The sequence below is a fragment of the Lutjanus erythropterus genome, chromosome 3, assembly GCF_056507025.1.
Source record: "Lutjanus erythropterus isolate fLutEry1 chromosome 3, fLutEry1.hap2, whole genome shotgun sequence".
Taxonomy (NCBI): domain Eukaryota; kingdom Metazoa; phylum Chordata; class Actinopteri; order Lutjaniformes; family Lutjanidae; genus Lutjanus; species Lutjanus erythropterus.
Window position 1 is genome coordinate 44,083,608 of NC_139319.1, and position 25,122 is coordinate 44,108,729.

Consider the following 25,122-nt stretch of genomic DNA (forward strand, 5'->3'; position numbering starts at 1 on the left):
AGTCAGTAATTAATGCGTGATGTGACCAGGGCATTTATGACTTCTGTGGAGTGTTGTGTTAAGGCGGGGCATAATCTGGAGATATTTCATGCATGGAAAAAGGCAGTCTGTGATACATTGTTTATATGGCTGGAGAAGGAGAGGTTACTGTCCATGATAACACCAAGACTCATGACCTGTGTGGAGATGGGTGCGGGGGCGTTGGCTATGGGAAGTGAGTGGCTGTTCATTTTTGAGAGTGTAGATTTGCAACCAAGGTGGAATAGTTGAGTTTTATTACTATTGAATTTTAAGTAGTTGTTTGTTATCTTTGTTCTTGAGGCAGGCAGTGAGGATACTAGAGGGGAGAGCAGAGGTGGGCATAGTGGGCACATAAACCTGTGTATCATCATCATAAGAATGAAAATGAATACCATAATGCTGGAGGTTATTGCCAAGAGGGAGGAGGTAAATGATAAACAACAGGGGCCCCAGTACTGAACCTTGTGGAGCTCCATGATGGACTATCTAGCTTTCTGATCTGTAGTTCTGCATTTGTACAAATTGTGAACTGTCTGAGTGGTAGGAAGCAAACCATTTCAACACAGTGCCCCTGATACCAATGCTGTCTAGATGGTCCATGAGGATGATGGGTGTGGAAGTGGTGTCTTTTTTTTGTGTGTGTGTTTTTGTAAACTTTCCACCGCCTCAAGTTACTCATGCACAGGTTTTGCACATGAGGACAGAGATTTGATCTCAATGAGGATAACGAGAACACATTAAAAATACCCAGTGCAGACACAAAGGCAAGATCAGATCATGCCCGAATAACATATCCGGATACAGATCCCATGTTAATACCAGGTGTAAATGGGCTGTCTGTGTCTCTCCAATAACGTTAAAGATTTTAATCTGTTAGAGATTTGCTCAAATTTCAACCCATGTCCTGCCTCATTCTTTCACCACTTATCCCTGTCAGTGTGTTCAACACGGGTTGCACATGCACGTGCACACACCAGCCATTTCAAATCAAGTCGAAAATTGCTGCTCACTGATGAAGAATTACAGCAGAGGAGTTTTTTATACGCTGTGACAATCACACATCTATTGTCATAATCAACTTCACACAAGGAGATGGTGCTTTGAACAAGACTGAGAGACAGAGAGACTATAAGGAAAAGGAAAGTGGAGAGTGGGAAACACTCAGAACTTCCATATAGTTCTCCACTCCAGACACACACTCTCTCTCTCTCTCTCTCTCTCACACACACACACACAAACACAGAAATTAGGGTTTCATGTAAATAGTAAGATTGAAAGTCTGTTTATATATTATGTAATATGCTGTTAGTTTGTATTGTTTTGTCAGTACTTCAGTTGTGTAATTTAATTTTGATGTAGATTCACGTTGTCTCAACCCACCTTGTTTTCTCCTTCAGTCAGAATTTGTGTTTCAGATGTTTTTTCTTTCTTTATTTATTTTGTACAGCCTCTAGAGCAAAGTTACAAAATTGTTCAAGCTTTAGCTTCCATAAGCAACCAAAGAGATCTGTTACAATACAGAACTCGGTGTAATGCAGTGCCCTTGTTGACAAAATGCCTGAGGAAATCTATGAACATAAACATATACATAAAGAATTCAAGCATTCTTTGCCATAGATAATTCATGCCAATTTTTTACATGCTTAAGTCATGGCTGTTTTTTAAATCTCATTTTATTAAAGAAAAACAGAAACTAATTAAAGTAGGAAAAATAAATTTTACACAGACCAGAAATGCTGTACACATCAGGCTTATTATTTAATCAGCATTTTTTTCAAGTCCTCATTTCTCCCTCCTTTTTTTTCAAATATATATTGTATTGTGGACTTTTTTTCGTGTTATTATCGTACCTTGACTTTTGGTGTCATTACATCCTTAGTTTCCACAATATCTTGATGGCTGAAGAAATTAGTTTTATTCTTCCCTAATGTTATTTCAGCCAATAATTGTGTCAGAGTTTTTTACCTCCATGTATTCCTCTCATCTGCTCTGCTCTCCAGTAAAGGAGACTGTGAGCAATTTATTAAACACCTGTTGGACAAGCGGTACAACAGTAATTGTAGGCGATGGAGCTTAATTAGCTATGTATCTGAAAAGACTGTGAGATTGAGACAAACCTCCTGTCTATGAGTGGTGCCTTTCTGCAGTTAGTTAGTCTCTTCATGTCATCAGCAGAGGAAGAGGACAATGACACAGGACTGTTAACCAGTTTACTGTAAAAGGCTTGTGGACTTAACGGGCTTTAGGCAACATTAAAAGAGTTTAAGAGAACTCTAATGGATTTTGTAGCCAATACGTGCTTGACAACAAGAAGATTAGATCCAGTGTTGATTTGTCTACATACAAAGAAGTGAGGTAACGAGTTTATTTATATTCTTTATTTTTGGGATGGTGAAGACTCAGTAAATACCAGTGCTGTATTAAAAAATAGAGTGTCAATCTAAAAATATACCCTTTATATTTGTAAGAGTAATATTAGGCTATTGGCTGTAATGTTATGGTATTGTATCATCATATATACCATTACTGGTTGTAAATTAGCTCCAGAAAGTGGCATATCCAGCATAAATGCTATTTTTTTTATTTCATTAAATGTATACATACATGTACACTGTGTAGGGGTACTTTAAGGTTAATAATATTTTTCAACAAACTAAAAAGAACAACGACACCCAAAATGTCATAAACATGTTCTGAGTTTTCACTTGCAGTCAGAAGTTTACATTTTGCTATTTTGCATAGCTGACATTTTGCTATATGCTTACGATTGCTTATCTCTTTGCAGCAGCTACAATCATGCATCAAGCGTTGTGTGGAATCCCTGTCCTAATGAACCGTTCATTCAGAGCACAGTATCACTTTGAAAAATGCACAAAGTGGATGCTGATGTTCCTCTGATGGACAGCAGCAGGGGAGAAGCAGATTTTCCTGAACATGAAGATTGTTTCAGTGCACTGTCTTCAGAAGATGAGCACAAAATGGCATCTCTTAGAAGAGGTCATTAAAAGAGACTGGCACTAAAGCTGATGTTTCAGATAACTGAAACATATCCTGTAATCAAACTTCAAACTAGTGCACAGGAGGATATGCTTATGTGACATGACATTATCAACATGGGCCCAGGCGAGTTAAATTGCCAACAGCTGTTTTTGTAACATCTGTTTTGTTGTGTTAGTGTTGTGCCTCGATAGCAGCATAGGTTTACACCAGATTACTTGTTGTTTTGATTATGCCCTCTGTTCATGTGGCTTGCTGTGCTGCTTTTATTTTATCCATGTTGAGACAGTTTTGTTTCACTATTTGTTGGTATGAGTGAAATGCCAATCAGACTCAGAATGACTCTCATTGTCTGTCTTCTCATCACTTCACCCTCAGTCTAGAAAGGACTGGGATGCCCTTCTTCATCAGTATCATCAGTCCTTGTACATCATCAAGGATTTTGTAAAGTCCCTGCACCATGCTGTCCTCATTTCTAACCTTCCTGACCATCCTCAAACACTAGAATAGTGTGAAACCATTGCATGGTTGGTCATTAACCACGGCTTGATGACCTGTGACTCTGTGGCCACTAAATATTCGATGTAGGTGCCCAGAAGTTAAGGTTGTTTTTCATTGTAAATCATGGTAAATCAATCATTGAATTCATGGAGACAAGTAGACAACACAGGTGTCACAGTTAAGGAAGGCTGTGTTAAGCAAAAAGACAGTTCAACCTTTTTGCATTGTTTTACATACAGATGAGGATGAAATTATTAGCAAGAACCAAAAACTACCAGGGTGAAATTTATTAGCTCCCCTGATGCTAATAGTCAGTTGTGTATCCTTTTTGCTGGATAACAGCCTGCAGTTGTTTGTTTCCACACGTTTCAGACACATCTCCTGAGGAATCCCAGCCCATTCTTCTTTGGTAAATCTCTCAAGCTCCTCCAGATTTAATGGTCTTCTGGCATGGACCTTGGTCTTCACTTCACTCTACAGATTTTCAGTGGGATTCAAGTCAGGGCTTTGTGCAGGCCAGTCAGTGACATTCACTTTGGTCCTCTGGAGGTAGTTCTTCACCAGGAGTGACATATGTTTTGGGTTGTTGTTGAGTTGGAAGACAAAGCGACGACCCAGACCCAGTTTTGCTGCTGACTGCTTAAAGTTTCCTTTCAAAATCCTCACACATCCTTCTTTCTTCATGATTCCTTCCACCTTGACGAGATTCCCAGTTCCAGACTCACTGAAGCGTCCCCACAGCATGGACGGTGTTCTTTGGGTTACACGCCTCTCCCTTCTTTCTCCAAATATAAGCAACATTTCTATGGCCAGACAGCCCTAGTTTCATCTTATCTGACCAAAAGACACACTTCCAGTATGCGTAATCTTTCTCCAGGTTGTCCTTAGCATACTTCAGTCTGGCTTGAAGGTGTCTCGTCTGCAGAAGTGGAGTTTTTCTTGGTCTGCAACCTCACAGTCCATTCCTGTGCAGGGCTCTAGTGATTGTCTTCTTTGAGACTGAAATTCTCGACTTGGCTAAGTCATTCACTAGTGTCTTGGCGGTTGTTCTGGGGTCTTTAGACTCATCTCTCACTAGTTTTCTTTCCAGAGTCTTTGAAATCTTTGGCTTCCTACCTCTGCCAGGCTTGTTCTTTACTGGTGGCTCTCTTTGAATTTCTTGATGATACTTGTCACTGCAGTTCTCGACACTTGAAACACTGTGTTAACTTTGTATATCCTTCTCCTGCTTTGTGAGCATCAACAATTCTTTTTCTCAAGTCTAAACTGATTTCTTTTGTTTTTGGCATGATGCTTTCTCAAGTGACAGCTCAAACCCTTACTGAAGTTTTTATACTGTGTGTAAATTAGAACATAACCCTCAGTTTTAACTTGATTTTACAAGCTTTGAGCATTACAAAGTTAAAACACATCGTTGCACAACAGTGGTTTGTGCTATGGCTCAATAAAAAGGAGGCTAATAATATTGACCCTGTAGTTTTTGTTTTTTTTCCTGAAATAATTCCGTTATTGTGTGCAAATAGTAATTACGTATGTTTTCTAAAGAAAACTATTATGTTTAGAAATGCTATGTTGAAAATTCCTTGCTCTGTTAAAAAAGAAACTTTGGAAAATTTTGAAAAAAACTTTAAATTTCATTCGGGGGCGAATAATTTTGTTCTCAACTGTAGGTTTACATTTGGGCCGACAAAATGTACTATTGACACCAAATTCAAGGAAGTGGTAGCAGATGGGGCCAATGCTTAAAACACTGATGTCTATCCCTGGATTGTCTAGACTGTCTATCATGTCACCTGTGAGTGCAAACGATATGGGGACCCACACATAAAAATCTTGTTTCACAGTGTTAATAGTGGTCATAAACTTCACAGGAAACCTTTCACAGATTCTGTAGATGTACAGCTTCTTGAGTATATAGTCACTTGACTGTCTGTATTCCTGGATTCATCTGCTCCCTCTAAACCCCGATATTACCCCAAACATGTTTTTTGTTTTGTTTTGTTTTTAACACCACCCCTACCTGATCATATCTTCATCATTGGTGTACCTTGTCATTATAAGAGAAACTGCTCCAACTTCTTTTTGGACAATGTTAGACAGTTGTTATTTACCCAACATTACCCCCTCTCTCTCTGCTTATGGATCATAAGCAGCTTACATGCCGCATTATATATGCACGTATATTTTCTTTCAATTGAAATTCTGTAACTTCTAGGGCAGCTGGTGCAGTCTCACACCTGCCCAGACTTGTTGTATTATTTACCATTTTCTTGGAGCTGTTTGAATCTCATATACTTGTCTAAGTTTGAATGCAGCAAATGCTAGCCAGCTGATATGTTATGTAAGAGATGATAGATGATAGTTATCAAAGTGTGAAACGGCATCATTATAACTTTACTGTTTGTCTGTGGTATTTGATTGAGAAGATGATGTGTTTCTTCTGACCATCTTATTATGTAAAGAGTGTGTTTTGCTTTTCATAGCCCTCACTAGCTCTGATTATGTGTATAGTGTGTTCTTGTTTGTTTTCCTTTGATTGGTCATTAACCCTCAAGCCAATCAGGAGTGAAAAACAAACTTTTTAATAACCATGTTTATATGCATATAAAGTATCCAAGATCACAAACTGTGTGTCGAGGCACACTGGTGTGCCGTGAGGCAAGTCCAGGTGTGCCATGGGACTTTGTGACAAGCGTGTTATTATAGCAGTATATGAATATACAAGAAGATATACATGATTAATTTATATATGATTAAATTACTGCATCAGTACGTATAAAAAAGGTCCTTGAAAGTGAACCCCATTTTCTGCTGTTTTTGCAGTTGTTGGATGGTGAGAAATGTTTGTCTCTCCCTTTTTGAGTTCCATTACCTCATTTTTAATGGTTTAAAAGGGTGTGTTGCTGCTTTGGTGTAAGTTTTTTAAAGTTTTGAACAAATTCTTGAATTATTTTGATAGCAAATATTCAGTGATATATAGTTCTGTATCAAATTTTATTTGATGTTAGTAAATAAAAATAAATGCTTACAAAGTAATAAGACTGATAGCATGTGTTACAGAGGCTATTTTGAATGGATATGAGTACAAATGTGCCTTGAAATTTTAGCTTGCCCTTTAGTGTGCCTTGGCAGGGCACACATTCTCTGTGTTCCTACAGTGTGACTTCATAGGAAAAGAGAGAGATATTGAGTGAAATTTCATTTGTGGGTGAACTATCGCTTTACGTCATGCAACATAACGGAAGTCTAGTAATTTTGAATTAAGTCAACATTGCCATTAGGTTCCATTCCGGACATAGACCCTGGGTCCTCGGTGAAAGTCCTGTGATCCACACACCCCGCCTCCTTCATACTTGCTCTTTGTCATTCTTTGCTAAGACACCTGACTTCCTCCTTTTCTCAAAATTACTGCAAATATTAGAAGTCCCCACCTAACAATAAAAAAAGAAAAAAGCGTGGGTCATAATAAGCTGCCAACCTGTACTGCTGTTTTTCTGGTGTTGACGCGCTGGACAACTGTGACTGTGGTAGAGATTAAGATTACTGTCACTGTCAAAGAAACAAGTGTTACCACTGGGCAATGAGTGGACATGAATTGTGGGCTCCTGTGTCAAAGTCACACATTTTGTAACCATCCAGCAATCCATTCAACTAAAAAATGGACATAAAAATGTCCCACTGTTAACATCATTGCAACTTGAGGAGGAGAGTAATTATTTTCACTGCAGCAAGAGGTTGCCTGTCACAAGCATGGCTCCTGTTAAGTGTTTCAACAAATGATTATTGCTATTGATGTGACTTAAGTCAGGTTTTAATGAGTTGCATGTTTCTAGCTTCTAGCAGGGTGGGACATATTAATACAGACTGTTCTATCACCTCATCAGTTTAATAATCAATCAATCCGGACACCATACCATAAGTGGTGACTAGAAATGCACCAAATTTTCTTGGCTGATTCTGATTTCCAATTTTTTAAGGGTCTGAACTGCCAATTCTAATTTTGGCCCGTTCTGATTTTCAGTCTTTCTAAGAAATATAATTGACAGCATTCACAAACATTTTTGCACCTTTTCTTGTAAAAATTCTGTCATCAGACATACATTTGGATGTTCATAATAAAACACTGACTATTAAATATTCATTAAATACTATTTCACATTTTCTCCAAAGTCCTCCAGGTCACGAGCAGGCCTTAATATATTTTTATATTGAGGTAATGAATAGGGGGAACACAATCTCGCGAGATCATGGAATCTTGGGGGATTTTGCAGGATGCAATTTCATGTGATCTTATGTGGACAAACCGGAGACTGACGCAATGCAACACTTTGCTACAGTAAAACTCTGCCATGAGAAAAACAGACACAGAAGTTAAATGAGTCCGGATGAGAAAATGTTTGAGGAGACACATCAACACAGTTTGTTTGTTCTTCAGCCAGCATGAAGAGCTACAAAGTTTACGGCTGTTTTGCGACATTGTCAGCTGCTCTGTCTTGTTGTAGATCAACTGTCTTTGCTCTTGGAATCTGTCGCTAACACTGACTTCATGCAAGCATGTGTCTGAGTGTGTGTAGCTTTGATCAGCGCTGTGGTGGGTGTGATATCACGGTCAGTTTGTCTGCTGTGTGCATGACGTGACCATTGTACAGAACACATCACAGATGTGATGGGCGCAGAATTGGATATGTGATGCTGACCGGCCAGTCACCGGTCAGAGCAGGTCATGCTGAAAACCGACTGGTCGATCGGTCCTAGTGGTGACAATTATGGGAAAACCTTAGTGTTCTACTTGATTTGACTTAGTTTTCATATTTGCACAACATGTAACATGCATAAACAAAGTTTGATATCCCATATACATTTCAAATTTGTAGTGTGCTCTGTATTATGAATTATTTTAGTTTTCTTTTTGTCAGTCATTGTACATGTGTTGATTTTGTTGGGCAACGAAGCAATCAGTCTACAGAATAAGAAAATAAAACATTGTTGCATACACATATACTGGACCCTTTCTGATATTTGTAACATGTTTTAGGGAGTTAGACAATCATGGTCAATCATGGTCCATTTTGTGTTGAGCTTAAACTTAATGGATAGAAGGCTGGGTAGGGTTTATTCATTATTATCTATTATCCTGTCACTCTTGGCTCATGGCTCTTCCATGTAGATTCATGGCAACTTGAGTAAGAGCAGAAAAAGGAGAAGAAACTAGCCATAAACACAAGGTTCCTACAAAAGTTGAGTGATCGCTCAACATCAGCCATGGAGATAAAGACAGAATCATACAATACAAACAGAAATGAACACCACTAAGATGGGTTACTGTGGTTGCTAGATTGTAAATAAAAACTTAACTGTTATGAAAGGCATAAAAGAACAAGATGGGATGATGCCTGACATTGAAACAACTTAATATCATATATATACTTTCAACATTGTGGAAAAACCAACTGATCAGCAGGTACTATGGAAGGATGGACAGATGGATGGATAGATTGATCGTTGGAAGACGAAGACCAAGACATAAAGTAGGAGGGGGTGTGGAAGCAATTCCTTCCACACCTCTCAGTCATAAATATGGAAAAGGAACAGCGCGGCTCAGCCAGCCCTCCTACGAGCAGAATGTTATCCGGCTTCCTTGGCAGACTGAAAAAAAAAAAGCCTTTAGCTAAGACAGATACAGAACACAGATACACAGATGAATGAATTTACTGACAGAAAGATGTATATGAAAATAAATGTGTCAGTAATTGAGGTTGATAAACCGACAGACTGACATTTTCTTGGTTGTTAAGGTAATATAAGCTCAGATAAGATAGAACTTTTATATTTTTCATTGTGCTGCAGTTGCAGTAGTAGCAGCAAGTAGCAAGGGTACAAATATAGTACCAATATAAAATTGTCAGTAAGGTGAAAATCCAAAATGTGCACAATACCAGAAATGCACACAGGTTAATGGTTAGCTTTGTGAAAATGTAAACTGTGAAGTGCAAAATCCAAAATATGCACAGTGTCAGATCTGATCAACAGTATGAGTCATTTGTATTAGAAGTGGCAAAAAGCAATGTTTGTACAAAATTAAAGTTTGAGTACAGGTAAGTGTATATGGTTCATTCAAAATTTTAAACGATTATGTCCTTGATATTGCCCATTATATCTCATAGGGTTCTGTAAGTCATAATGATTGAAATTCAGAAAGAGAAATTTAAACAAACAAAGCTTAATTAGTGGCTGGAGACTCCTCAGCACGTCTCGCCTCTACAACTCATCTACCTCATGTCGAGAGATGGTCAGCAAATTTTGATTACCACAGGAAGAACAGATCTCCTGTGTCGATTTGTAGCGCATCATGGTGCTAACAGTCTACTGCCAAGCTGCTCATGTGCGTAACCGGCACATTGCAGAGTAAGTTAATCACTAAATGTCACATGAGGATTTGATTTGATTTGATTTTTTTTCTTCACTCTGTGTAAAAAGGTTTTGCTATGGCAGTGGCCACATGTAGATTCTGCATCTGGTAGCTCCCTCAAACTTTGAAAATTAAGACAAAATTATAGGGATGTTTTCACCTATCAGACATTGCTGCTGCTGTGCACTCATCTTCACAGAGCCTCATAAAATCCTGGATGAAGTACACAAGTCACAGTACACAAGACAGTCAGACAAGATGGGATGGTCTCCATATTTATATTAATGATGCTTGCCAGGGTGGAAGGACATTGTTTACCACATGTGGAAACTTTATTGCTCAGATGTCGGTCACTTTATTTTCCCAGAGAATTCACTGGTGTCTATTGTTGCTGATGATTTAATCAAACAGACCTTAGAACTGTTCTACCCAGATTCTGTCTCCATTAATGTTCCTGGCAGCTACAAAGCCCTCCCTTATCCTCATTTTGGACCACATTTTGCTGCTTCTATTGCCTGCCTGATAAAAAGGGTCAAACCATCAGTAAAAAAAAAATCAAAGTGTGGACAGCGAAAGCTACAGCAGTTTTACATGACTGTTTTGAGTGCACAGATTGGCAGATGTTAAGAGATGCTGCCACCCAGGGGAACCATATCAACCAAGAGGAATATACATTGTCAGTGACATCATATATCAGCAAATGCGTTGGTGATGTGGTGAAAACAAAGACAAAGACATTCCCAAACCAGACAGCTTGGATGGAGAGAGAGGTGAGAGCTCTATCCAGAGATAAAACATCAGAGCTGACATCAAGGAGACAAAGTGGGGGTATCAGGAGGTACTGGAGAGACCTCAACACCAGAAACAACACAAGATATGTAGGAGGTAGTGAAAAATGTTACAGGTTACAAAAGTAGGAAAGTCCCCATCATGTGTGAGGCCACATTACCAGGTGAGCTAAATTTGTATGCAACATTTTATGCTCACTTTGATCTCCTCAACAAAGAGCTAGCTGTAAAGTCTACTCCACCTCCTGCGGACTCTGTCAGTATCCACAGAGGATGTGAGAAAAATCCTGCAGACACTGAATTTGTGTAAAGCTGCTGGCCCTGATAAAATCCCATGTCATGTAATACAAAAAAAAGCCAACAATCTAGTAGATTTCATAAATGACATCTGTAACATATCACTTTCACAAGCAACTGTTCCCACCTGTTTCATGACAGCCACCATCATCCCCTATCATGCCTAAAAAGTCTGCAGTGTCCATCCTAAATGACCACTGCTCAGTGGCACTCACCCCCATTCTGATGAAGTGTTTTGAGAAACTGGTTCTCAAGCACATAAAGAACAACATCCCAGCCAGCCTGGACCCTCACCAGTTTGAATTAGAAACAACAGATCCACAGAGGATACTATCTCCACTGGCCTCCCCTTTCCACACCATTTGTTGATTTCAGCTCAGCATGCAACACAACTGCAACTGGATATTGGACTTCTTTATAAACAGATCCCAGACAGTTCGAATTGCAGCCTCACCTCCTCCACTCTAGTGGTTTACACCGGACTGAGGTGGAGCAGGTGAACAGCTTTAGGTTCCTGGGGATCAGCATCACAGAGAGCCTGTCATGGACATCATACATCTTTCTTGACATTGAGCACTGAACTGCTTGTTAGATCATTGAATAATAATAACTGCAAAAGTGTTCAATGCTCAGTGCTCAATTAATAGACAGATGGACTTATAGTTTGCCTGCAATGTAGGCGAGCTGTAAGGTGATGCGGGTGTCATATGTTAAGGAGGTGGAGAGGTGACAGGGTGATGCGTCTCATCATCACTGCCACACTGCCAACCAAATGCTCTTTGAACCTCCTCTCCTCTCTTCTGTTAGTTCCATAATCATATCAATGCATTTCTAAACCTTTTTGTGACAGTTATGACCTCTATGACTAAAAACTCACAAAACAGTAAAAAATGTCACAGTCACAGGGGAAAAAAAAACAACAGCAAATCCTCAAATTTTAAGAACTAGCATGTGAGTGTGAATGCGTCTGTCCAGGCTGCCTGTCTTTTGCCACTGTGAATGCAGGGGCTGTCTCTAAACCCCCCTTCACACATGGAATCTGTAACATTGCTTCATCTGTCATTTTCATCTATCTGTTGCTGTGTATTGCATTAATGGTTTATAATGATGCATCATGAAAGGTCTGTTAAGGACAAAGCTGCAGTACTCAGATAATATTTCAAGAATGCAACAGACAGCCCTTTTTGTCTGCTCACCTCAGTGGCAGCGCTGCTGGAGAACAGCAGTGAGTTGCAAAATAATGATACAAAAAAAGAAGACAGTTGTTTTTGGGTTTTTTTGCAAGCTGCATCAGCATATGCATCAACTTATTTTGCAGATGAATGACTGTTTATGTTCCTAGCTGGATTTGCTCACATGCTGGAAGTGTTTTGCTGGATTTACATCTTATAAGCAGCTGGCATGAATCAAAGTGAAAAACTCTGATGATGAACGTGAGATCTTTTCTTGTCTTTTGCCCGGCACAGCCGTAGGGGAAAAACATGCAGTGTAAATACACTTTTAAAAACAAGTCCACCTGATGTGAGGGGAATCTCCTGTAAGTTAAAATAGTCTAGCTTACAACTTTCCATCAGTTATTACGCTGAATAATTTGCCTTTCATAAGTAAGACAGTATATTTATCACTGAACAAAACAAAGGACAGATGTCCCGTCTCGCTCTGACTGTATTCAACTCAAGCTATGTACGTATTGCAGGCCTAGACGATGTTTAGATGATGACCAGTTTATTGACAACTTGAGGCCTTGAATTCCTAAATAAGTTTTTACATGCATGCCAATACCTCCATGTGAACATAAAATGAATCCAAAACAGGCTATACAGACTTGAAGCCAATAGTGTCCCCATTTTTAAAATATCAAAACCATATCAAAACATCTGTTCAAAAACTTTCACACAACTTGTGCATATAATCCAAGTTTCATTTGTCTAGTTGTTTGCTGAATACATCCGGCTAATGAATTAATTTCTGGTGACTTTAAGACTTTAAAGGCAAACTAATACACACCTGCAGTTAAACATCTTGTCATCTCATGAATGTGGCTGAGAGCAACAAGAGTGAGTGTACAGAGGTGGAATCAAGGGGTGTCTTCACGGCAAGTTCCTAACTAGTTTGTGAATACGTTGCTGGAAAATCAGTAGACTTGCACCGATTTATCTGCATTGCTCGGAATCAGCCCAGCTTTCACGTGACTGGCCCTGACCGGTGACCGGCCGGTCAGCGTCACATATCCGATTCTGTGCACGTCATTGTCACACACGTGTTCTGCACGATGGTCACATCATGCGCGCAGCAGTCAAACTGACCACAGTGCTGATAACAGCTACACACACTCAGACACATGCTTGCTTGAAGATGGTGTTAGCGACAGATTCCAAGAACAGGATAAAGAGAAGACAGACAGTCTACAACGAGACAGAGCAGCTGACAATGTCGCAGAACAGCCGTAAACTCTCTCATTCTTCAGGCTAATGTTAGCCAGCAGCAGACTGCTGTTCACAGTTTAAATCTCACCTCCTGTTCTGGCTGAAGAATAAACAACCTGTGTTGATGTGTCTCCTCAAACATTTTCTCATCCAGAGTTGTTTAACTTCTGCGTCTGTTTTTCTCACGGCAAAGTTTCACTGCAGCAAACTGTTGCACCGCTTCTGTCTCCAGTTTGTTTTCATCTGCTTCCACAGGAGATCATGTAAAATCGCGTCCTGCGAAATCCTGCCAGATTCCATGATCTTGCAGGATCACATTAATCTGATTCATAATCTTAATATAAAACTATAATAAGGCCTGGTTGTAACCTGGAGGACTTTGGAGAAAATTTAAATAGTATTTAATGAATATTTACTTGTCTGTGTCTTATTATGAACATCCAATTTTCTCACATTGTTGGCAAGTGGGATTTGGTCACATGGAGATTCGAACCCTTGTCCTCTGGACTTTGCTTCCTGGGACACGCAGTTTCACTCACCTTCTTACAGATTGAAGCAATACTGGAATGCTTTTGTCAGTATAAACTTAATTCTAAAAGAAAAACAAAAAAGAAACAAAAGCAAAAGACAAAATCTCTCTTATTCTGCTGATTTCACATGTTTGGTCAAATATTTTCATCAAACATTAAGCAAAAAAGCAAAGTATTAAATATCACTGCAGACTCCCTGTTCGACCGATTTGAATACAATTTGGAACACTTGATATCGACCACCTACAGAATTTGAATAACTTGTGGGAAAACAGATGTTTATTGATTTTTCATATTTTGAAAAATGTAGAGTGATGGACTTTTGAATTGACCACAGGTTGCCGTGAGCTAAACTTGTGTCACAGGATGAAAAAAGAGCGAGACAAAGTTGAATGAATATGATCTATGTGGGGGAAATAAACAAACAAGAGTTTGCTGATTCTATCCTGATGACCTTTATTTCAACATTTGAATTCTTTTTTATCAGATCCATTCTCAATTATTGTTAATGAATGATTAAAAATTTCGTGATGGGAGGACTCGAGCTTTTGTCATCTTCCAAAACATGGGCGTGCCAGAAAAAGTTTGATAACCACTGGTCTATACAAAGCTGTTTTCAAGATAATTAAAAAAAAATTTAAACTGCTGTGATGCTGCTTGGCCCACTAAACAAACAAGACAGTATTTTGAGCTTAATATCAAACTTACCAAAAAATACTGTTGTTCCAGCTGCTATAAAAAAATGAAGAAGATCATAGATTGATATTGGCTGTGTATCAGCTAATATGGTTTATACACAATTGGCTATCAGTCTCAGCAGCAAAAAAAAAAAAAAGAAGAAAAGTGATCAGGGGCATCCCGATATAAGTTACTGTTTGTTTTGTTATTTGATTGTTTCTGATTGGGTAATCTTAAATATCCATCAGTTTCATGTCAAAAGAGTCAGATCTGAACCCTACTCACGCTCACGTGCCGTCGTTACATGCTTATTAACAGTATTCAGCATTTATCTCACAGTCACTTTCAATTGGCTGATGGTGCCCTGCTGCTAATATGCTTTGTGGCTTTTGTGAAAGAGTTGGCTTTTCCATGTGAAGAGTGGTTATGGGGTAAATAGTTGTTTATTCAACGTCATGGAGTAGATTTGGCTGTTGACATGAATTAGTGAGTAAATACGAATCCCTCTGTGCACTCTAAAAGCTCTTGTACTGATTAGCGAGAGAGTGGGGGAGAGATATAGAGGAGGTGGTGGGGGGAGGGGGTGGTTGGGGTGGAGAGCGCGATTTGTTTATCAAACACTTTCCTCCCTCAAATCTGATTAGCTCAATGTCACATTGAAGAGTTGGACCTCTCCAGTCTCTCGTGTGTGTGTATGTGTGTGTTTCCCATATGCAAGCATTTTGTATTTGATCACTATGAAAACACGAGTTGCTTCATCTCTCCCACTTCGCTTTTCTGCTTTTATCTCTAGAGTCTTTCTCTCTGTCAGCCACACCTGCTTTCTTGTGTTGGTCCATACAGTGTTAGATTCATTCTTGTGCCAAAATCGCTGCTTTCCTGCTGTGGAGATACATGGTTAGTCTTAGGTCACATCAAAGTTTAGGGGTGGACACAATCTTCATCAACTCATGCATTTAACCTTGACATATACAAGTGCCCTCAGACTCAAACACAATAGAAATTCATGAAAAAATTAAATATTCATACATATTCATTAGTGACCTTACGAAGAGGAAACTGGACACAGAGTTTTGACTTCTGAATGCAGGAATAGTTTTTTTTTCAGCCTTCTTTCTTTCTTTTTTGATATACAGTATATATCAGACGTGGTCAGGCGAATAGTTTAAGGGTTGTAACAAATAAGATCACTGTGGAAAAAAACATCTTTGAACTCATCATAGAAAATGGTTCAAAGAAAACTGGTTCAAAGATTTTTCCCACAGGCCTTGAGAAAGCAAATTCCTCAGAAACTCCAGGATCGTGTGTTCTAATTAGTATTTTTTTTTTTAATTTTCAGCTAAACTTATTCAAAATCAAAATGTCCATTGCACCTGCAATTTGCACAATTTACAGTGAGTTCTTACTCTTTGTGCACACTTTAAACTATTCTCGCTAATAGTGTGATTAAGGCAAAGGGAATAATCTCTTTACCCTGTTAAAACGATTAAATAATACCACTCCCTCTAATGATGATGAGGTTTGACAGCTTACTGTTATTGTTTGTGGTGAGTGTCAAGATAGACTTGTTTAAATGTGGTCCGAGTTGTGTTTTTTGACCAGCTGCTTTCAAACTTAAAAAACAAAACAAAACAGCTAGGAGTTGGCAATATGGCATAAAGATCATGTCACAATTTTTATGTCAGGATTGTGACCACGTTTTTTATCACAATTCTCTTTCATGTTGATCAAGTTACTGAACAGTACCCAACCAAACTAATGTGCCTACTTAAAAATATAGCCCTAAAAGAAAAAAAGAATAACAGACCATTTAGGCCAAAGTACATTCCTGAACAGATTTCTATATCTGTGTGAAATCTGTACATTAAATATTTTTAATAATTAACTAGAGCAGCAATTATTAACCGCTGTTTGTAACACCAAAATCCTTATATATGTAATCTTTGAGTTACTTCTCCTGTGAAATTTCACTGTCTCTCCACTTGCAGTGTCTCTGCTCTGCCGTGCACTGACTTCGCTCTGTGCATGTGTGTGTGTAGGAGACAGAGGAGTGGACAGGCTGCGCTGCGGCCGTGGGATAATAAACTCCTCAGTGTGCCATATGATGTGTGCGCCAGTCTAGATTTGCATTTACAAAAGACTCTCCCTCTGGTAAATCTTTGAATCAAGTACTCAACCTGTGCAGGATTGAAAGGTTGTTGTTAAAAGGTGCCGGGTCACCTTGAAGTCATGTTAGTTGATGACCATGAAAAGACTGTCCTCTCAAAGCAAACTGTCCTGTGTTTAAGATTGCTTCCTGTAATTGTGCTAATAATTATCTCTTGAGAAATTAAATCTTTATTGAAACAACATATTTATAGCCTGGATGTTGTCAATAGCAAAGTGGGGACAGATGACGTATTGTAAAACCAAAAATGTGTCAGAATGAACTGGCATATAACCACTTGACCAGAGTACGTAACCACATTAAGCACCAGCCTGTGAAAGTGCCACACATTTCAACAGCATTTATAATATGATTTGGTCATTGAAAGATGTGATTAATGGCTTCAAATGGTATGTAATACACAAAATATTATTTTGGACAATGCTTAACAGTTAATAAATTATTGCTCTATTTGAAGTTTTTTCAGTGTTTTCATAATATTTTTACACTAATTGACTACTCTAAATTCAAATTTCCATTTTATTGAGAGGAAAATTAGTCTCAGGGAACATCCCTAATGTCAGTTGCTCACAGGTATTTCCAGTTTGAGTCTGGTGTTAAACACAACTGTTCACCACCACCTCCTCTCCACGGAGACTTTGTTGCTCTGAATAGCTAAAACAGGAAGCATGTATAAATAGCTTAATAGCTGTTGTGTGACTTTTTTCACCTGGGTACAAATAGACACTACGTTTATTTTATTATGTGCTCTATGCATTTTTTTGTTTGTTTGTTTTTTTGTTTTTAGTCTTTTCATGGTGACGATTGCACCTTTGTCTCTTGCCACACATATGCTAATAACACCACCCACAGGGGGACAGGGAAAATAAATTCACAATCATCAAGGCAGGCCAATAAACAAAGATAATGATATCAAGGATTCTGGATTAAGTATCAGTTGTTACTGAGGGAGAACACTGGGTATCTTACATGAATGTTTTCTTATTTTTCTCTTATAAAACAAAGCAGTAAGAGAAAAGCATGAAAATCCTGTGGAATTGATGAAATGTGGGCTGACAGCCACCTGTTGGTGGATCATGTTTGATCTTAAATTGGAAAGTCCTCGATCAATCCGTGTATGGGCAGCAGACTGAAGTTCTGTGTGCAAACAGCAAATCAACACGCTGATGACATTTGACAGGTGATGTTAAACTCAGAAAAAAAGAAGAAAACAGTGGGAATAAAAAGGAAAATAAATGACACTGAAGGACAGTTAAACAGTTTAACAGACATGGAGGAGAGGATTGAAGCATCACTGGAGTGATTTTGAGAGGTTTGTCTGTCAGGGTGCAGCAGGTGCAGCCAGGTTGTATCCCCAGTGCCCCTAGCCAGCAAGCCACAATGGTCAGGATTTTGTGCATCACGTTTGAATGTTTAGTTAATGGATTTTTACCTTCTCAGAAAGAGCAACAGATGTGGAGATGGTGCCTTGATGTTCACTTGAGTATAGTGGATTTATGTGGTCTGCTGAGCAGTGGTTTGTAATAGTTTGGTGTTGATGGAATAACTTTAGGACGATGTCAGTGGTGTCTGCAGCTGTCTGGGTGCACGTCCATTTGGGAGTAATTCAGCCAAAATACAGATGAAGCAGATTGGGTGGATGAGATTGGTTTGTCTCTGGTTTGAGCTGACTTTCATGCATACTGGCTTATGTGTGGTTGAGGGCGGAAAATCTTAAAGTATTGATGGATGCCACAAAAATTCTAAAATTGTTTGCGCACACATTTTAAGACAAAATCTGTTATGAATGATTCGTGTATAATGCCCACCGACTGGACCAGATCTTCAGACACCATGCAGTGTGTTTCCTGAAAAAAAGATTTGGTTCACATGAAAACTTGCTTTGTCAGTACAGGACAGTAACAATTTACTCCGTCATTCAGAGCACACAGACAAGCATACAGGAAGGTTGTTTCTGCAGTTTTAGGGTTGACGCTTGCATCTGGGCTGCTCAGCTGTGGTTTCTGATTTTATACAATTCTTTGTCCTCTCAGATTTGGAAGCACAGAAGAGAATGACACAACTTGGCAGCAGACCAGTGCTATTCAACTGCTAGACCACTCAACAAGTTGGTAGGTTCCACTCAGACCCTGTCACTGTCTCTCCATCTGTGTCTCTTGTGTTTCTAACTGGATCACTACTCAGCATTGTCTGCCTGCCTCTCAGTTATTCCCTCTTCAATATATTTTGCCGTCTATCCTGTTCATTTTTGTTGAAATTGTTCTTTCTGCTTCTCTCTCTAAATCTCCTGTTAAAGAGTGAGAAGATTAGCACCAATTTGCCTTGATTAGGCTATTCTTCTCGCAGTTGGAGGAAAAAAAGACAAAAACCCGCTCTGCAATTTGAACACGTGCAGGGAACAAGTGATTGCGATCAATAAAAAACAAGCAGGAAAAAAAGGGAGAAAAATGAACAAGTAAAGGAATGAATTGCCAATTTCTGTTCTTGTTAAGTGTTTTTGGAAAGCAGCTCTTGAGGAAAAGCTGTTTCCGCTGAAGGACTCTGACAGCAGTGTGTGTGCGTGTGTGAGAGAGACAGTCAGAGGGGATGATTGCTGAACATTCAACAGAGCCTGATTATCAGACATTTTTCTTTTACTTTCACAATGGTAAAAGTGAGATTACAAACGTTATTTTCTGTATGATACTGTATGATTTGTTTCTGCAGAAAGACACTCATGTACTAAGGTCATTATATTTCCAAGTGTTGTTAACCTGCGTAGTAGAAATCTTTTTAAAGGGCACCTTACCAAGTGCTCCACCTGCTACGGTCTTTTGGCAGTACTAAGAATGTAATATGATTTATATAAATTCTGACAAAATGGCATTGTGGACATCAGTGACTATTAACTGTGCTTTGTTTGAGACTGCTGTGGAGACAAATGGATCCTTTGTGAACATAATATCATAGTATTCAGGATGCAAAATGAGCCAGTCAGAGTGACAATCCTGCTCTGTACAAGCATAATGACAAGCCCTAACAATTCTTCATATATATCTGATTTATTTTTTTAACTGCCCACAGCTGTAGTGAGCAAACAAACAGCAACAATTAAATAATTATCATTTGAAAAATTCTGCTCTGGACATCCCACTGGGAAAAAGGGAACATCCAACAAGCTGAAACGGGAAATTGCCACTTTTTATTTCTCCCAGTGTAGCTAACTCTCACCTCTGAGGAGTTTTATTAATGTATGCAGACCTAAATACCTCTTGGGTAAAACCCACAACGTGTGACGTGACTTTTCAAATTTAGACAAATGACATTTTTATGTCAATCATCATATATAACCCACCTCATATTAATAAACAATGTTGATGTGCCCAACCAGCTCCAAGGCTGGTGGAATTCTGTCTGAATGGTATCTGCCAGAGCAAATGAAAACATGAGCTCAGAAGATTTGTCTGATTCTCAGGCTAGTGGCTTACCCTACTCCCACACCCATCTTTAACTTTCATATGCAGACTACATGAGAATAAGTTTTAAGTTAAGACATATTTAGCCTGCACTTTACTTTCATGTGTAGTGACTGCTCCACGTAAAGTCACTGAGGATCCCCTGTTGCCCCCTTGCTGATTACACTTTGAGCAAATAGTGCAGGTCTTTGGAAGATGATGATTGTTTATATGTAAACTGAATTTTGAAATGAAGGAACAGTCCAACTTACACAACAATACCCTGTAAACAACAGGAGAGCAGAGGACACTAAACAGTCTGACTACAGCTGTAGCACAGACGTGTGTGGCTTCTCTGTGAGTGTGTGCACTGTCTGCATCGATGTACATACTCACATCAAGCTTGTGTCCGTGCAGCAGTAGCCATTGATCTCCCACACTATAACGTGTTTCTGAAGCAGTCTGTAGCAAGAACACAGAAAGGCTGTTGTGGAACAAGCTAGCAGGAAAGGCCGAAAGTGACGACTATTAGTTGTTGTTATAGTTGCTGTATGTCACAAATGTACAGCATATATGCTGTTTTCTGCTTTCTTTTATGCTTGTCTGGCCTTTATAAATGCATTGGTTGTCTGATTATCGGAATGTTTTGGAACGAGGCAAAAAAGGAAATGATTGCGTCGGTGTTCCCACAGATCAGTGAACCAAACATTAACAAGGAGCTGTGACCAGTTAGCACAGACAGATATCTTGATGTTTCAGATTTTGAAATAAAACCCCAAAAGCTGCCTGCTGGAATACGTCTAGCTTAAAATACACAGCAGCTGAAGACAAGAGATGTTTGTACACCAAAAGTCAAATAGATTTACTCTAGAAGCAGGGTTATGTAAAAGTTTGGAAAAATCTGAAGTTTAAATGGAGAATCAGGAAAGAGGTGACTTTAGATTTCTTTCATGTAAGTTCAGTCAATTTTAAGTTTAGAATATTAACATCAAGGGAGTAGATACTGAGTTTGTAAGGCTTTTAGCTCAGTGATCCATTCACGCCCCAACTATGAAATGTCATCATTTCAATTAATTAATAAAAATCTTTATGTAGTCTGTCAAAGAGAGAACAAAACATATTAATTTAGTGATGATGATTTTTGTTTATTTAAATTATTATATGACATAGTAACTTCATATGTAGATACTGATACTCGTATTTAAAATGCCTCCAGTAAAGCCTAAAATACTGTATTGGGTATCAGCAGGTACACAAGTCAAAAACAGTGCTGCCACTTCCCATCAGTGTCCTACAGGGCCAACAATGATAGCAATCATATCACATCCATACAGCGTTGGTGGTATACAGCGGTTGATAATAATAATAATAATAATAATAATAATAATAATAATAATAATAATAATATGTTTCATATGCTACATATTTTCATGACGTCCAATAACAAAGTAAACTCAGAAAGTGTCAAGAAACCATCTTTGTTTGGCTTTCTACTCTTCCAACAATCACCAACTCATATCGCCCAAACCATTGCTCCCGAATAGTAGGCACCCAAAATTTGTCTTTCCATAGCTAACATAGCTTCTGCCAAACGAATATAATTTACAATCTTCAGCATTAAGCCACAGCAACTGCTGCACTGCACCTTCCATATTTACCTATAGAAATACCAGTACCACCCTTGTGTCTGTCTCCACTCACAAAGTACAGTACCCATACTATTTTTGCTTCTAGTTCACAACCTCTGCTGTCTTTGTCAGAAACCTGACACAGTCTTTTGTCTACCCTCAACCTCAGAAATTCATAGATCTTCAGTAGTTTATGGTTACATAACCATGTAAGCCCTGGCTAGTGACTGATGTGACCTGACAGCTAGGCAATAACTATGTGACATCTTCGAAAGACCACTGACAGGAAGTAGATCCACTGGGGCAATCATTGCTGAAGAAGCCCATGGCAGCAGTATTCTAGAGCAGCTGGGCCAGTTGGATGCTTCCTTCAGGGTGAATACACAATAGAGACATTTTGGGCCAATGTATCCTCAATGTCCCTTCCTGACAACTGGTGGAGAAATCTGGTGCCAGATCTTGGTTGGTTACAATATTACCCACTGACATCTAATCCTGTGAGTGCTTCACAGATCAAATCAAATCTGAACCATCCTGAAGTGTTTGTAGGCCTGTTCTGGTACTTTGAGACTTTTCAATATTTGCGGTTGTAAATCTAAATACTTACATCACTGCTTAATGACTTGACAAACAGTGGTCATGTGAGTGCTGGGAGTCCAGTAAGATGACCTGAGCTTTCTGTTTGACTCGGACTTGATTCAAGTCTGACATGGTCTCTTTTACCTTCTGTACATATTCTCTATATCTCATAAATGCTTCAGTTTGTCAGGTTTCTGTGCAGTGTGAAAGTTAAAATTAAATATGTCTACATGCACTCTAAAAGTGTGATAATATTCGGAGTAAGGCGATATTGCATCTGCTACACATGTCATGTCAACATCTTAACCAAATCATGTTGCTCAAATTAAGGTTGTAAAAGTGAAGGATGTAGTCATTAAATCTTTAAATTGATCTTGGCATGTATTCAGCATAGCCTGATTTCTTTGGTATTAAATTCATGATTCATGACACACGAACCACAAAGGCTGCAGAGTGAACTGAATGTCAAGCAGTGTGTCTGAGAAGAAAGAAAACTCACAAACAAACTGCTTTCATATTACATTTATCCCAGATAGTTACAAATATCGTTCATGTAGTAATGTTCTGTTACGTGAAAAACAACCACCACTAATACATTTTTCGTTTTTTATTCTGTAATACTAATATGATCTAGGTTACTGTGCAGTTTCTTGAACATTAACTTGACTGTAAACTCAACAATAACTCTGACTTATTAGGAAAGTTAGGAATCAGAAAACCAGATGGTTCTTGCACATGATGTGAATGGTTTAGACAAGTCATTACCTCAATGTGGTTGTACACAGTAAATATTAGTGTGCTTGCTTGGGGCAGAGAATCTGTTAACGAGGTCTCACCCTCAATGTTTCTTTCTTTCTTATGGGTCAGTTTTCGACAGAAGAAAGTAACTGCAGAGAAGTCATGTAAGGGCAACTTAAAAACAAGTACTAAATATATTATTTCATTGATTTTATGTAAAACTGTTAAAAATCTGTAAAAATATTCTCAAACATTAATCTTTTCAGCTGAGTTTTAATCTGAGATGTGTATTTTTATCATTGTACAGAACAAATATGGTCTGGCTTGGTCCCAGTGTCATGAATCATTTTCAGTACATGTGCACATGTGTGACAATGCCAATCCTAGTTGTACCGACTAAATTAGATTGGAATTGGCAAGGCAGGAAATTCACATGCTCCAGGCTCCAAATGACTTTGAGTTTCTAGCAGATAAATGGATAAGAGTCACCTTCCATTCTGGCCTCTCACCATTTTAGACAATAATGAAAAAAAGAAACTCTCATTTTTTCAAGCCTTGGCTCTTTGACTATTCTTGTGAGCTCATTAAAACAAAGAAAAAAAAAGAATCTTGAGCTTCAACCTGGCAGCTTGCTTTACATAAACAGGGATTTCTAAAGGTCTGTTTTCTGTATCTGGGTGGTTAACTAACTAACCACCAGTCTCTGTTAAAACATCCGTGCATATTGCCACGGGTCAAAACATGGCATTAGTTTTGGACAGTATTAGTATTGTTAATATTAATGCACAGTGAGTCTTCTATGGGGAGAAAGCTCTCTGTCTTCAAAGCGATACTTTGGCGTGCTTCTTTTTCAAGTTTGCCTGTTTAGTTGTACCTGTCACTTGCTTGTCACTCGCTGCCTCTTGTCATCTCACTCCAGTTGAGGTGCCCAGTGCGTAAACTTTGTGGTATGTTTCCACATGGCGTGTAACGATTCACTCATGCATCTGATGCATCAGACTTTAATGTAAGATATGAGTGTTCAGACGGCCTGTATCGGTAAAAAGCCGAACACGAATCGGAAACAAATTGATGCAGCACTAGCATATTGATACATCTCATTAGGATGTGCATACATTTTGGCATCAGGGAGCTGCCACTGTAACTTTCCTCCGTCTTCTCTCTCCTGCTGTCTCCGTCTGCACCACTCTCGCTGGACGCCTGCTGCCGCGATCACAAAAACAAGCGCTCCCTCTCCTGTGTCTCCTCTTCATTAACTTAAAACAGACGGCGCTGAAAACAGCGACAGAAGTGACATTGTACTGCATTGTCTTGTATTGCATTGTATCGTATCGTGACAGAGCTGAATCATATCGAACTGAATTGGCCATTTTAAGATTTATAAGACATATCGTATCGTTGAACGTGTATTGAGATATGTAGCGAATCGGTCTCAGTCAGTGAGATACACACCCCTATATATAATTACATAACATAATGTATGAATTCATCATTCTTTTGCTCCAGTAAACTTGATTTGTTTTTATGGCATTCTCTTGTAATGTTTTAATCTCTGCCATCAACAGATGAATACAGTGGCTTAGAAACACTAGTTGTTGCCATGGTTTGTGACTCACAGAGTTACTGGAGTCAGCTGTCTGTAAGTTGTGTTGGAAAGTGAGCTAAAAAAATTTTTTTGGTATGACAACAAGTGTATGCCAGCCAGTGTCCAGTCATCTGTGCTATTTACACTTTTTCTGTATTTTGCTGTGTTTTCTCACTTTGCAGCATTTTGCTGCACGCGTGTCAAATTTCATCTTTTCTTAAATTGCTTGTGTTTTGTCTCTTTGCATATGTTTCCTTAGATTGCAATGCATTACGCTCTCAGGACCATGTAGCACACAACACATGAGCAAAGCCTGTGAAAACTCATACATGACACCTCTGGCA

The 25,122-nt window shown here is 38.8% G+C and overlaps 1 protein-coding gene across 1 annotated transcript in view; it reads left to right on the top strand.

The window, feature by feature from the left end:
* tenm3 (teneurin transmembrane protein 3) overlaps positions 1 to 25,122 on the top strand; it is a 417,647-nt gene that overhangs the window by 56,416 nt on the left and 336,109 nt on the right. The window contains exon 3 of the mRNA XM_084747609.1: positions 18,848 to 18,925. The gene's annotated coding sequence lies outside the window, so the exon portion shown is untranslated. The remainder of the gene's footprint in view (positions 1 to 18,847; positions 18,926 to 25,122) is intronic.